Consider the following 13,463-nt stretch of genomic DNA (forward strand, 5'->3'; position numbering starts at 1 on the left):
TGACTCCAGTTCCAGGGGAATCTGACACCCTCTTCTGACCTCTGTGGGAATTGCACAGCTTGGGTGCACTTACATACATGCAGGCAATACACTCATACACCAAAAATAAAAATAATAAAATATTTTTAAAGGTGCTCTTGAGATTCATGAATTGCTGACTTTGTCAGTAGCTAATCCCCTGGGTGAATGAATGTACCACACTTCATTTAGCAATTCACCATTTGATGGATATTCGGGTTGCTTCCAGTTTGAGGCCATTACAATGAAAACTGCAATTAAGAATCATTACATGCCTTCCTATTTAAATGTGTTTTCACTTCTCTCTGGTAAACGCCTAGGAGTAGAATTGCGTGGTTACTGGGTAGACACGTTAAACTTTATAAGAGTTTTGTTATTATTTTAATTACTGTGCTTAAGAAAGCCCAAAAGCCATCTAACTAGGTCCTTTTGCTGAAGGACTTGTGTTATCAAGCTTTAGAAGGAGAGGGCTGGAGAGGCTGCTCAACATTTAGGAGCTCTTGCTGCTCTTCCAAAGGACCCGAGTTACATTCTCAGCTCCCAAGTAGCACCATTCATAACTGCATATGACTCCAGCTTCAGAGGCTATGACACCCCCTTCTGGCCTCTGTGAGCACTCACATACATGTGGCATAGTCTCACACTTAACATATGGCATTAGTCTCACACTTACACAGATTCATATACATATATAAAGTAAAATAAATCTTTAAAATAGAATAAAATAAAATAATAAAGCCCTACAAAGAAACACAGAGGTGAAAGTGGTGACTGGGGTAGAGGAAGGTAGAGGACAGGAGGAAGATGGTGACAGTATAGCCCTGCTGTTTCTGCAGTACTTAGCAGGGCAGCTTTACACATACTACTTGGATAAACCCTTACAGTGTACTGAGAGGTAGTGTTATCCTCTTTAAGAGTTGAAGAGACTGAAGCTCAGGAACATTAACTTTTCCCAAAGTCACATGGTAGAAAAAGAAAATCAACTCCTGCAAGTTGTCCTCTGACCTCCACTGATGCATCACGGCTCATTTCTACCCACATACATGCAAATACACATACAAATAAACAAATGAAAGTTTTTTTGCAGAAATGGTTTTTTAGTGTCATTAAAAGACACAACTAAATCAGGAGGTTTCTATGAAGCAATAAAAAACATTAAAGCTATATTCTCTGTCCATTGACAACGTATCTGGTATAATTACTGATGGTGCCCTTAGCAATGATAGATAAAAGAGAGAGACCTATAAAATTAATAGATGATGAAATTGTATCCAATGCTTTGTGTTTAATAAAGTATCATTAGATAAAAAAATCAAGAAAATTTATGCACAAAAGTATTAAAATGATTGACTTTCTGTAAATCATCAAGACTGTGAATTTCATAAGGACTGAGTGATTAAATCATTACGAGTTGCAGGAATTCCTTGAAATTGTCCATACTGACTATGACGACCTCATTTGTTTTCAGAAGATGGCTAAGTCAAAGCCAACTGCTGAAAATATTCTATTACTTAAAACATGTTATCAAGTTGTTTATGGTAACAAAAACAAAATTTGTGACAGAACTTGATGGTGAAATCTAGCTTATAGGCTTAGCATTTTTTGGTGGATTTAACCACTCATTTAAACAAGTTAAACATGCACCTTCTGGGCTGGAGAGATGGCTCAGCATTTAAGAGGACTGGCAACTCTTGCCAAGGACCCAGATTTGGTTCCCAGCCCCATATGACAGCTACCTCCAGTTCCAGGGGATCTGACGCCCTCTTCTGGTCTCCAAGGTCATTGCACACATGGGTGCACTTACATACAGGCAAGCAAAACACTCATATACATAAACTAAAAATAAACTTGTTGAGAAGACATGCTTTGTTTTCAATTCTGCTATTTTGTCCTTATGATGTAATCCTAGGCACACTCTGAATTTGGCAGCATGTTTTTGAACATAATGACTTTTCAAATTATAGACTTTGAAAATTCATACAAATTCCCTACAAATTAAGCAGAGTTCTTACTATCTGCCTCAAGACAAAAGTAATCATCTGTCCCTTTTTGTTGCACAATCTTTATCTGTGATTTTTCTTTCTCGGGGGTCTGCCTTCTTTTAAGAACTTGCATAAGCCATGTTGGAATTAAAAAATAATAACAGATAAGGGACTATGTTTATTTTTATTTTGAAATGAATTGACAGGAAAATAGAAAGCAGAGTTTGGACCCTTCCACATCTCAGGTGCTGATGCAGTGTAAAGCAGAGGGTGGTTGCAAAGTGTCTTGGGCAATGAGTGAGGCATGTACAAGGCATAGAATTGTCCTTAATCATAAGTCATAGTATTTGTCTTTTAAATGACATTAAACACCTATCTTTTGCAATATTAGGCTAGAGCATTACTAATAATCACTGAGTCACCATGAACACGTGTAAAGTCTGACGGTGCCAATTCAACTGTTTTGATTTGACAATAACATAATGAAAGTCACACATTGATATAAAACTGAAACCACTCCTCCATACAAATAAGGAGAGCATCCATAAATTTACTGTGCATGACAGTATAACACAGCATTGTCATCTATGAAGTTCATACTCAAAAACCACCCAAAGATTTCATATTTTAAGTAAATTTGTGATTTTGTGTTGGGCCATATTCATAGCTATCCTGAGTGGCAAGTGGACTATACAGGCTATGAGTTAGATACCTCTGATTTAGACAGAGATTCAAATTATTTCTGTCATCTTTATATTCTTTTCCACAAGACTCTTGGAGGTGGACCACGCAGATGCAATCAGGAAGCCTGGCTATCTAGATGGAAAGTGAGTTAAAGATTTTAACTCTCTATAGTACTGATAGAACATTAAACCTAGCTTCTTAGAAGCTCCACAAATTTTATCACTTTAATAGCAGGAGGAAAATCACAGATTCACCCTACTTACGAAGATAAACTTAAAAAAAAAAAAACAACTTGAAATCACTTCGTAGTAACAATTATCTTTTGAAACAGTTAAATAAGTTACTAATGATGTTCAAGTAACAATCCTGCTCACAGTGATGTTTAGTTTCCTTTTTTGTTGCTGTGATAAATTCCCTGACAAAAGCGACTTGAAGGAGGAAGGTTGTGTTTAGCTCTCCTTCGAGGTGCAGTCCATCGTGGTGGGAAAGTCAAGGCAGTAGGAGTTTGCGGCAGCTGGTTGAATTACACCTGCAGTCAGGAGAGAACGATGAATGCAATCTGTTGTTCGTCTCTCTTTCCCGTTCTGTATCACTTGAGATCTCTATCCAGGGGATGGTCTGCCTCACGGTTGAGATGAGTCTGCCCACATCAGTTTACCTCATCAAGGTAACCCCCCACAGGCATGGCCAGAGGCTTGTCTCCAAGTGACTCCAAGTCTGTCAAGTTGACAACATACCACAAGCAGTTTTCCTGAACTTTGAGAAAATGATTTCTGTGAAAACAGGGATATAATATCCAATTTGTTAGAAAGTAGGGCACCCTCTTGTGGAACATTCAGAACCAAAGAAGGGCAAATCTAACCTGGAGGTATTGAAACAATCACAACATAGCCGTCCTCATCCACGTGTGTGCTCAGTCTCTAAAAGTGTATCTATCATACAAGCAAACAAAATCCAGCAGGAAAAAAATCTTAGTAGAAATATTTATTTATCAGCAAACTTTAGAATCTGAAAATAACACCATGAAGGTGTGACATCATTTTACAATTAAGGAAACCAAAGCTTTAAAAAGTTGACTGCTTCAAGTCAAGAGATATCATAGATGTGGAGTCCTGCTAAGACTGGAGGAACTTTCAGGAGGCCAGCATTGGCATGCTGAGTGTCCACGGCAAACCACAAAGAGATATGTCATACATACAGTATGGCAAATAAAAACTCCCATAATCTCTTAGTGCTATGCATTCCTTGAACATTCTTTATGTTTCTCACCTTCATTTTTTTAACTTGAAAAAAAATATTGAGAATTTCATATGTGTTTTGATCAAATCCACACCCACTCTCTCCCCCCAACACCTCCCGTATTGCTCTATCACTTTTTTTCTGACTTCATGTACTTTCTTTCTTTCTTTCTTTTTTTATGGGGCTTTTTACCTTACCCTTCATACCCCATATGAAGAGGGAATCCTAAAATCTTTTAGGGACTAGATAAGAGCTCCTAAATACTTTTGACATTTTTGGCCTTTGGAACAGAGTATGTTGCTAGGAGGCCCAAAGACATTTTGACTTTTAGCCAAGAAACTGCCTACTTTTCTTTGGGGTCTTTTTACGCTAACTGCCTAGCAAATTCCTACCTCCTATTCTTATCACACCATCCTCTGAAAAGAGTACCCAAATTTCCCACAGGGAACTGGGACACAAACCACTTTGGCTTCTTCCATTCCTCCCTACCATAATTATTATATTAGTTATGTCCTTAAAATATTCCCAGTTGGCTATTAATCTTTTTAAATTAATTAATTTTTTATGTATAAATGTTTTACAGCATGTGCATTTAATGCCTTCAGAAGCCAGAGGAGGTTGTTAGATTCCCTGGAACTGTAGCTATGGATGGTTGTTAGCTGTCATGTATGTGTTGGGAACTGAACCCAGGTCCTTTGGAAGAGTCAATGCTCTTAACCACTGAGCCATCCCTCCAGTCCATGGTTATTAATCTTCTGAGAATCAAAATAGCCATGACAGACCAAAAGTTCTCCCTTGAGCAAGGTCAATCCTGTTTCTTTTCAGCCGACTTCTTAAGTTTAAACTTTTGTACCACTGATTCAGAATGAGTAATTGAGTCAGTAGTAAATTTCATTTGGTTTGCCTGGGACACCAAGTATAATAACCAACAAAGATGATGAATAAATAAGATAAACTCAAAGTATTCATGCTAAAATATAGTAAAAATGAATGAGAATTTTTAACTTTGAATGCAGAATATTTGAAAGAAGAGACAATTTGGGCACCAACTGCTCTGGCTTCTTCCACACTCAACAGGGATGCAGGATGAGGCAACTGGGGCACCTAAAATACTCTGGATGCAGGATGAGGCAATTGGGGCACCTAAAATACTCTGGATGCAGGATGAGGCAACTGGGGCACCTAAAATACTCCCACTGCATAACTTCAGTGGTTCTACCTAAAAGATTCTCAAGTTGCATAACTCTTATCTGTGGGGAGAAAAGAAGGTCCTTGACCGGTGCCTAGGAGAGGTGAAGGAGAAGTAAAGGCAAGAGTAATTGGCATTACAAGTTCTAGACAGAGAACCAGAAAAAAGTCAGAACTGGGCAAATTTCAAATGTTCATATCAGAGTCCACTAGAATTTCTTGATGAGAGCTTCCAAAAGCATCTCTCCATTGGGTTCCTCCTCATTTTTCTTTTGTCTGCCAAGGCTGGACTCGAGAGTGATGGACTCAGGATTTGTTTTCAGGTATTTTGATAGCTGTTGGAGTGGATAGAATCAGTGTCTGTTCCCTCTCAAAGGCTTCTAGATACGGGGAGAAAACAAATTTAGCCATCATTTTAGAACAATAGCTGGTTGTCTCCCATAGCTACAGGTGGGCACTATAGGATTTCAGACCAAGATTTGAAGTCTTACATCTGAATAGCACTTTCTGATTAAGAACAAAATCATCAATGAGAAATAAATGTCTAAATAACTTTTTAAAAAAAGAAATCACTTTAATACTGCCCAAGAGATATTTTGGGGATGGCCTAGCTTTCCTTTGGGTGTTTAAGAGCATACAGTTGGCCCAAACAAACCAATATATTTTTACTCCTAAGGTCATTGGAGGAGCTGTTCCTCAGGGGTCACATGAGCTTGGGAAGAGCCCCTGGCTCCTTTCTTTTACCAGTTCCATCTATGTGAAGATAAGTCAAAGGTCCTGCTTGACCATGGCTGGCGTCACTTGGAAGCATGGAGGAAATTTTCCTCTTTGTAGACTGGACACTGGTTCAAGTCCATTTAGTGGGGTCTCCATGGCCTCCCTGAGCAAGAGGACAGGTGACTCACCACAGTTACAGGACATTTTGAGAGATGCTCCATAGTCCCCTGGACCTTAGTCTAACTTGGAGGACAAGGAACAAAAAACTGTCCTTTAAGTCCCTTTGACCAGATTAGTATAGGCCTCAAACTATGGCTGTTAAACATCCAAGAAGGTTAGTTCCACTTGTCTGGTACTTTTAATTACCATGTGCCATGTAGATAAAGCTTGGGCCAAACCCAAACATTCTCAGATAAACCTTGACTAGACATATGTTTTGTTCCTTAAACTAGTTGACTAAAGTATGACCTTAGAAATTTTAAGATTATGTATATTTTTTTGTCTCATCCTCTATATATCATAACAAACCTACACAGACTTTCATCACTTGCTTAGGCTTTCTCATTTTTTCTTTCACTTTTGGAAAATATCTCCATTCCCATATCCTTTTAACATCTTTTACATTTTCATTTTCTTTTTTAATAGTTATGAGACATAATAACATTAACAAATAAATTTTCCATCTGTTGTGAGAATTCTTTTCCTGGGGATACTAAGCAATGCTTATCCCCCTTTAAGGTTCTAGTGTCAAACCAATGTTTGATTAAAGCTTTCCTGGAGAACCAATGAATTTACTGAGCTTGCTTCCAGAGATGCCTGAGGGGTTGCTGGTGTGTATGCGTGATCTGAGGGTATGTATACTGGAAAGCCTTTACCCAACACTTTCTTGCATGAACTGATGGAAGGTTGGTTAGGACCCAGGAGAAGGTGACGCCCATGGTAATGATGTCGGGACTACAGGAGGGTGTGAAAGAGAAAACTGCAGTACTGTCCACTCTGTGACCTAGGATGGCTATGAGTATGACTGAACACAAACTAATAAGCTTATCTAAGACATTACGTTATTTCTTTTGTTACTCAATTAGGCAGTTTGAAAGTGTGAACTTTGTAAATGATAATATTATGTTGCAACGTCAAAAGGTTGGCCCTGAGGGTGAGTCTACAGAGCTTAGAGAAAGAGGCAAGGGTGGCTTCTGGTTTGGAACAACTGAATAGAGAAAAACTGAGGCGGGGATTGTAAAAAGAGCAGTCTTAATGAGTTAACTGATGGTTGTTGTGATTTGAATGTGAAGCTCCTGTATTTAAATATTTGGTGCCCCTGGTGGCCATGTCTTAGGTTATGAAGCCTTTAGGAGGTGGTTCCTCACTAGAGGAAGTTGGTCATTGTGGGTGGGCCTTGAAGTTTTATAGTCCAGCCCCACTCTGTCTGCCCTCTGTTTTCTGTTCCTCGAAGAAGGGAAGAGTCCCAGATATAGACTCCTGCCACCCTGGGCGACCCTCCAGATGTGACTTCTCTGTGACAGGCAACTGTTAAGCCAAAATAAGACTTTCCTCCCTTAAGTTGCTTCTTGTCAGGGAGTTGGTCACAGCAGTACTAACAACAACAGCAAAGGAACTAATACAGCATTCGAAAAGTTAAGAGCTGTGCTTTTTGCATTTTTTGGGTAATTGGTCACTTGATCCGAAGTCTTATTATATATCTATGTCTACAAGAATATTTAATTGATAGCAAAGGAACTGGAGAATGTCCATCACAGAGAGATGTGCAAAGAGTCAGGAGACAAAAATGTCACAAATAAAGAGACCAAGGACATAATGAAGGAGGCTTTATTGTATTTTTACTTGTTTTAAAAAATATTTTATTATTTTTGATTTATGTGTGTGACTGTATTGCTTGCATGTAGGTAAGTGCACCTGTGTCATGCATTGTCCTTGGAGGTCAAAAGAGGTTGAGATCCCCTGGAACTGGAGTTATGGACAGTTGTTAGCTGCCATGTGGGTGCTTAGCACCAAACCCAGATCCTCTGCAAAAAGAGTCAGTGAGTGCTCTTAACCACTGAGCCATCTCTCCAGCCCCTACTTCTTTTTTTCTAAGAAAACCTTCCTGGATCATCAAGATGGCTCAGTTGGCAAAGGCACTAGCCACTAAGCCTGATGACCTAAGTCTGATATCCCGTGACCCACATGGTGGAAAGAGAGAACCAACTCCTGGCAGGTTGTCCTTTGACCTACACACTTAAGCTATGGCACATATTCATACACTCTCACACACAAGTTAATTGTTTGATTAATAAATTAATTAGTTAATTAATTAATACAAAGAAAATCTTTATAATATCCCAGTGTCAACATGTAATTAGAATAGTTCAAAAGTATATGATAATTTTATTTAGTCGTGATCAATAATAAATTGTGATTTCCTTGACTAATGGCTGTATATCTACAACTGTAGTGAAGAACACCTAGTTAGGCTAGCTCTGTTTTCTTTTTTAATATTTCATTTATTATTTTAATTTTGAGTGTATTACCTGCATGTATGTAACTGCAACCTGTGTTGTGTAATGCCCATGGAGGTCAAAGAGGGTGTCAGATCCCCTGGAACTGGAGTGACAGATGGTTGTTAGCCACCATGTGGGTACTGGGAATTGAACCTGGGTCAAGAGCAGCCAATGCTTTTAACCACAGAGCCATCTCTTTAACCCCTAGCTCTGTTTTCTTATGGTGTCTAGACCATGAGAAAGGCTCTGAAATGTTTAAATGGGCTGTTCCTTGGATGTAGGGGATGATGTATGACTAGATATCACATTCCTTAGCTTAAAATATTGTTCTTTCTAGGGATTTGGGAAGTTCTTAGGGGTTCTAACAAAAGAGAAAAGATGCTGAAATATTGGACAAGCACTCTTTAATGATAGGTAAAAGGCATTTCTTGGGACCTTGAAGAGTTCAATATAATGTCTAGAATAACTTCAATTTTCATTCCTTGTAGAATTAAGAGACTAAAGCAGGTAAAATGTCAGCTGCAGCATCAGAGAGAGTTCAGTTCTAACGCTCCCTTGTGACTTTATGTAAATTGTCAGGCTCCCCCATATTTCATATCTTCAACGTTGGTGACCAAGAAACTTCACCTGCTTTCTCAATTTTCTATAATCAAATAGCAGTGGCTTGGTGGCTTTACAACAGAGACCACTTTTTCCATAGTTTGGAAGCTAAGGCCAAGATCAAGGTGCCAGAAAACTTGGCTCCTGGTGATGGCTACCTTCCTTTGTAGCTGGCAGATGATTACTTGCTTGCTCTCTCCTCATGTGTTCCTTCCTCTGTGTTTGAGCAGGGAAAAAGAAAGGGAAAAGGTTCTCGGATATCTCTTCTTATGACCATCAGGGCCCCGTGTTTAGGATCTCATATAGTCTTAAATTTCCTTGGAGTTCCTTCTTCACATATAACCACGCTGAGGATTTGGACTTTGGTATATGAATTGAAAATACAAAGATTTAACCCATAACAAGCATCAACGGGCTTGAATGGCCTTGCATCACAGGATAGCACTGAAACTTGGCTCCATTCTTGTGGCAGCACATAAATAACAAAGCTTGGCTTCCTATACCCATTAAAAGACCCCTTCTGTATGTGATGTGTGTCACTCGCATGCTATTTAAAGGGTCTGCCATAGAAAACTTACATTTTGCCATTCTTATTAAATGTGTTATTTCTTATATCACAGCACCTTAGAAGCAACCACGCTTTGTCCATGATATTAGTCCTAGTATTCCTTCTTTTGTGTTGTCTGCCTTTTATGAACCACCAAACCATGGTATGATTGTTTCATGTCCTAGTAAATCCTGCATTCTGAAGGTCTTTGGCTAAAGGAACTTTCTGTGAGATGTTTTCAGGGGGTGGGAGAATTAGGGATCTTTTGTAACTTGTTTTAAAAACTCATTCAATACTTTGTGATTCTGCTTCTTTGAATTTGCTTTAAGGGAATAGCCTGAAGTGCCTAAAATTGTGAATGCAAAGGTTTGTGTTCATTATAGCACTGCCTATAGTAAACAGGATCATGTGGAAACAACCTCTGTATTCACAATAGGGTTGGTTAGATAAATTCAGCACATGCATTTTGGAGAATTATAGCTAACCACTGAAAAGCATGTTGTTGCAAAACATGAACATAAGGAAACCTAAGCCATGTTGTAAGCATAATGTAACATATCTTTTTAAGAAGAAAATTCTGCATACAGGGAAAAAAATCTAGGCCATTAATCAGAATACTAACAGTGGGGATTTGAATAATGAATTAAAGTTAGTATTTCCTGCCTGTGATTTCCAGTTTTCTACATTCAGCAGCTCTGAACTGTGATTGTAAAGAAACTTAAGTATTACTTTTTAAAAAAGATGGAGGCAGGGCTGGAGAGATGGCTCAGTGGTTAAGAGCACTGGCTGCTCTTGCAGAGGACCCGGGTTCAATTCCCAGCACCCCAGCCCTCTTCTGACCTCCATGGCATTGCATGACAGGGGTGCACTCACATACATGCAGGCAATACACTCATATACATAAAATAAAAATAATAAATAAAAAAATATATAAAAAAGATGGGGCATTAAAGGTAGTGATTTGGGCAGAGCTCTATGTTGGTCAAAGTCTATTCAGGAGAATTGAGTACCAATAGGCACTCTTGACAAGGGGTCATTTTAGGAAAACTGATGATGTTCCAACTCAAATTTAAGTGGGAAGATATTTATATTATAAAATATATATGCATCAATAGTTTGTGTTATCCATGGTATTCACAATGATTTTCTTTACTTTGTATTTTTTTCAAAAATTAAATACTTTTAATTTTTGAAATTGAAAAGATTTACAGGGCTGGAAAGATGGCTCAATCACTAAGAACACTGCTCTTGCAGAGGACCTAGCTTCAATGCCAGAACCCACATGGAGGCTATCAACCATCCTTTAAATCCAGTTCCAGGGCTTATGCCCTCTTCTGGCCTCCATGGGCACTGCATACACATGGTACACTTAACATACAAGCAAGCAAAACACCCACAACACATAAAATAAAAAGAATAAGTAAAATAGTTTTAAGGTTTTTTAATTTAAATTTTTTCAAAAATATTTTTAATTAAAAAAATTCCATAATGGATACTATATTAGAAACATTTTTCCCTCCCAGGAAATGAAGAAGCTAAATTGTCAGAAAATAAACTTAAATTTCAAAATCTATTGACAAGAATGTACAAGACTCTTAGCATTCAGTGTGGACTCACGTGCTCATGAGTGACTAGATTAAATACTGGTGGGGTGGTTAACAGTGTGGTGAGAGGGATCACCTGTACAGCTCATGTTCCTCCTTAGTGAAGATGGTTGGGAAATTAGTGGCCAACTGATCTCTAAAACAAGTAGAATCAAAAACTTGTGGTGAAGAATTGCTTTCAGACATGAGGTCACATGTTTGCTTCTTCAGCAGATAAATCACTTCAGGAGAATCAAGAAGCCCTTTCTGACCACAGAACTAGCAGCTGTCAATGGCTCATTAGGCTCCGTGACCATTCTCCGTGGCTTGCCCTAGCATCCAGCCACATGGGACAGGGACTAATTGTTTAGGGATGTGTGGTGACAGGCAAAACTTTCAAAAGTTATCTTCATCTGCTTAGCCACCTGATGGTCCAAATTTAGAACAGATGGGTGAATTTTCCCTGAAGCATGCTGGCCCAGGACTGGAGCCCTCAGACTCTGAGGCTTCCCTTTTTCTAAGGATGTCAAGAACCAAAATGTTATGAAACTTATCAAATTAATTCACTAGAGGCCTCTGAGACTCAGGATAGGATAGACTTAAGTAAAGAAAGGACTAAATTCTGTATTTTACCATCTAGAACATTACAAAGCCTTATACCTGAGCATTTTAGATCGTCTTCACTTTGTAAGAATGAAAGACCAGGTGTCATGGAGCCCAAATTAGAAACATAAGAAACCAAAACATAGCTCTGGGATTTATATAATATCACCTGAACTGTTAGGGGAAGACATCGGATATAGAACTAATTTTTTTCTAGGTCAACTTTATTGAGATGTAACTTGCAATAAAATTAACTAGTTTAGAGCATACAATTCCATGAGTTCTGACAACCTTACACAGTTGTATAGCCACCAACACAATCAAAGTGTGAAGCATTTCCATCACCCCTAACTATCCTCTCTTTCCTTAGCAGTTGATCCATTCCCATGGCCAACCCCCAGCCCCTGGCAATCTCTTTGCTGGATTCCATTACTATAGTTTTACTTGATTCTGGTATTAGCCTATGGGCTTGTCACCTGGTTTCTTAGTATAGTGCTTTGGAGATAGGTCCATGCTGATGGATACATCAACAATCCAATGAGTGGAGCTGCTGAATAGTGCCTCATGTAGACAGGGTTCTGCTGTGCATTCTGTTGTTGCAGGATTCTGTACTGATCTGTGAGCATATCACAGTTTAGTCTCCAATTATCAATTGATCCACCTTTATATTAGAATGTGCTGAAATGCTAATGCATGGTTGCCTTCCTATAACATTCATCAGTCTAAGGTCCATGAGGACAGGAACACTGGACCACAGCTGGTTTTTCATGCCATGCCTGGCACAGAGGAGGTATGTGACAAAAGTTGTTATGGGTGAATTAATGAACAAACAAATGAATCATTGCACACAAGTAGCAAACCAGATGGTGTCCCACCTAATCAACTGACAGTGAAAAAAACAACACAATGTGAAATTATTTATTTATTTAAGGTTGGGATGGAACTCGGTTGGCAGAGTGCTTGCCTAGCATGCATGAGGTCCTGAACTGCCTCCTTAGCACCATGTAAAATTGACGTGGAGGCATATTCCTGCAATCTTAGCACTTAGGAGATAGAGGTGAGAGGATCAGATTTTCAAGGTCATCCTCTTCTTCATAGCAAGTTTGAGGCCAGACTAAGCTACATGAGACCTTCTCTGGAAAATAATAAATAATATTTTTCTTTATTTGCAAATTTATCAGGTGCTAGATACCATGCTTGTTCAATCTTGGGTTTCAATCAACAGATGATGACAAGTCTTACCTTAAACGACTGATATGGAGATTAAGCAAGGCAGTCCATATAAAGCAATTAATAGAATTCTGCCATATAATAGGTATGTACTAAGTCAGATGGTTGATATAACTTATTATTTCAATAAGAAGAAATGCTACTTAGGGTAAGGAATCTTGCAAGGAGTTGGCAATCAGAAATTCAATTGAAAAAAAAAAAAAAACCAACATATGACTAATTTTCTTCTCTTCTTGGTTTGTAATTTAGTCCATCCCTTCACAGAGCATCAGTGACTGACATTCTTGTACATATTCTTATATATCAGCATGGAATGTGATGATGTCTTAGAAAGTAACTCCCGGGGCTGGAGAGATGGCTCAGCAGTTAAGAACACTGGCAGTTCTTACAGAAGACCCAGGTTCAAATCCTAGCACCCAAATGGCAGCTAACAACTGTCCATAACTCCAGTTCCAGAGGATCCGACAGCCTCTTCTGTCCTCCGCAGGCATTGCACGACACGGGTGCACTTACTTACATACAAGCATTACACACATACACACACACACACACACACACACACACACACACACAC

Source organism: Nannospalax galili, unplaced genomic scaffold (assembly GCF_000622305.1).
Source record: "Nannospalax galili isolate Female #2095 unplaced genomic scaffold, S.galili_v1.0 scaffold803, whole genome shotgun sequence".
In the NCBI taxonomy this organism is placed as follows: domain Eukaryota; kingdom Metazoa; phylum Chordata; class Mammalia; order Rodentia; family Spalacidae; genus Nannospalax; species Nannospalax galili.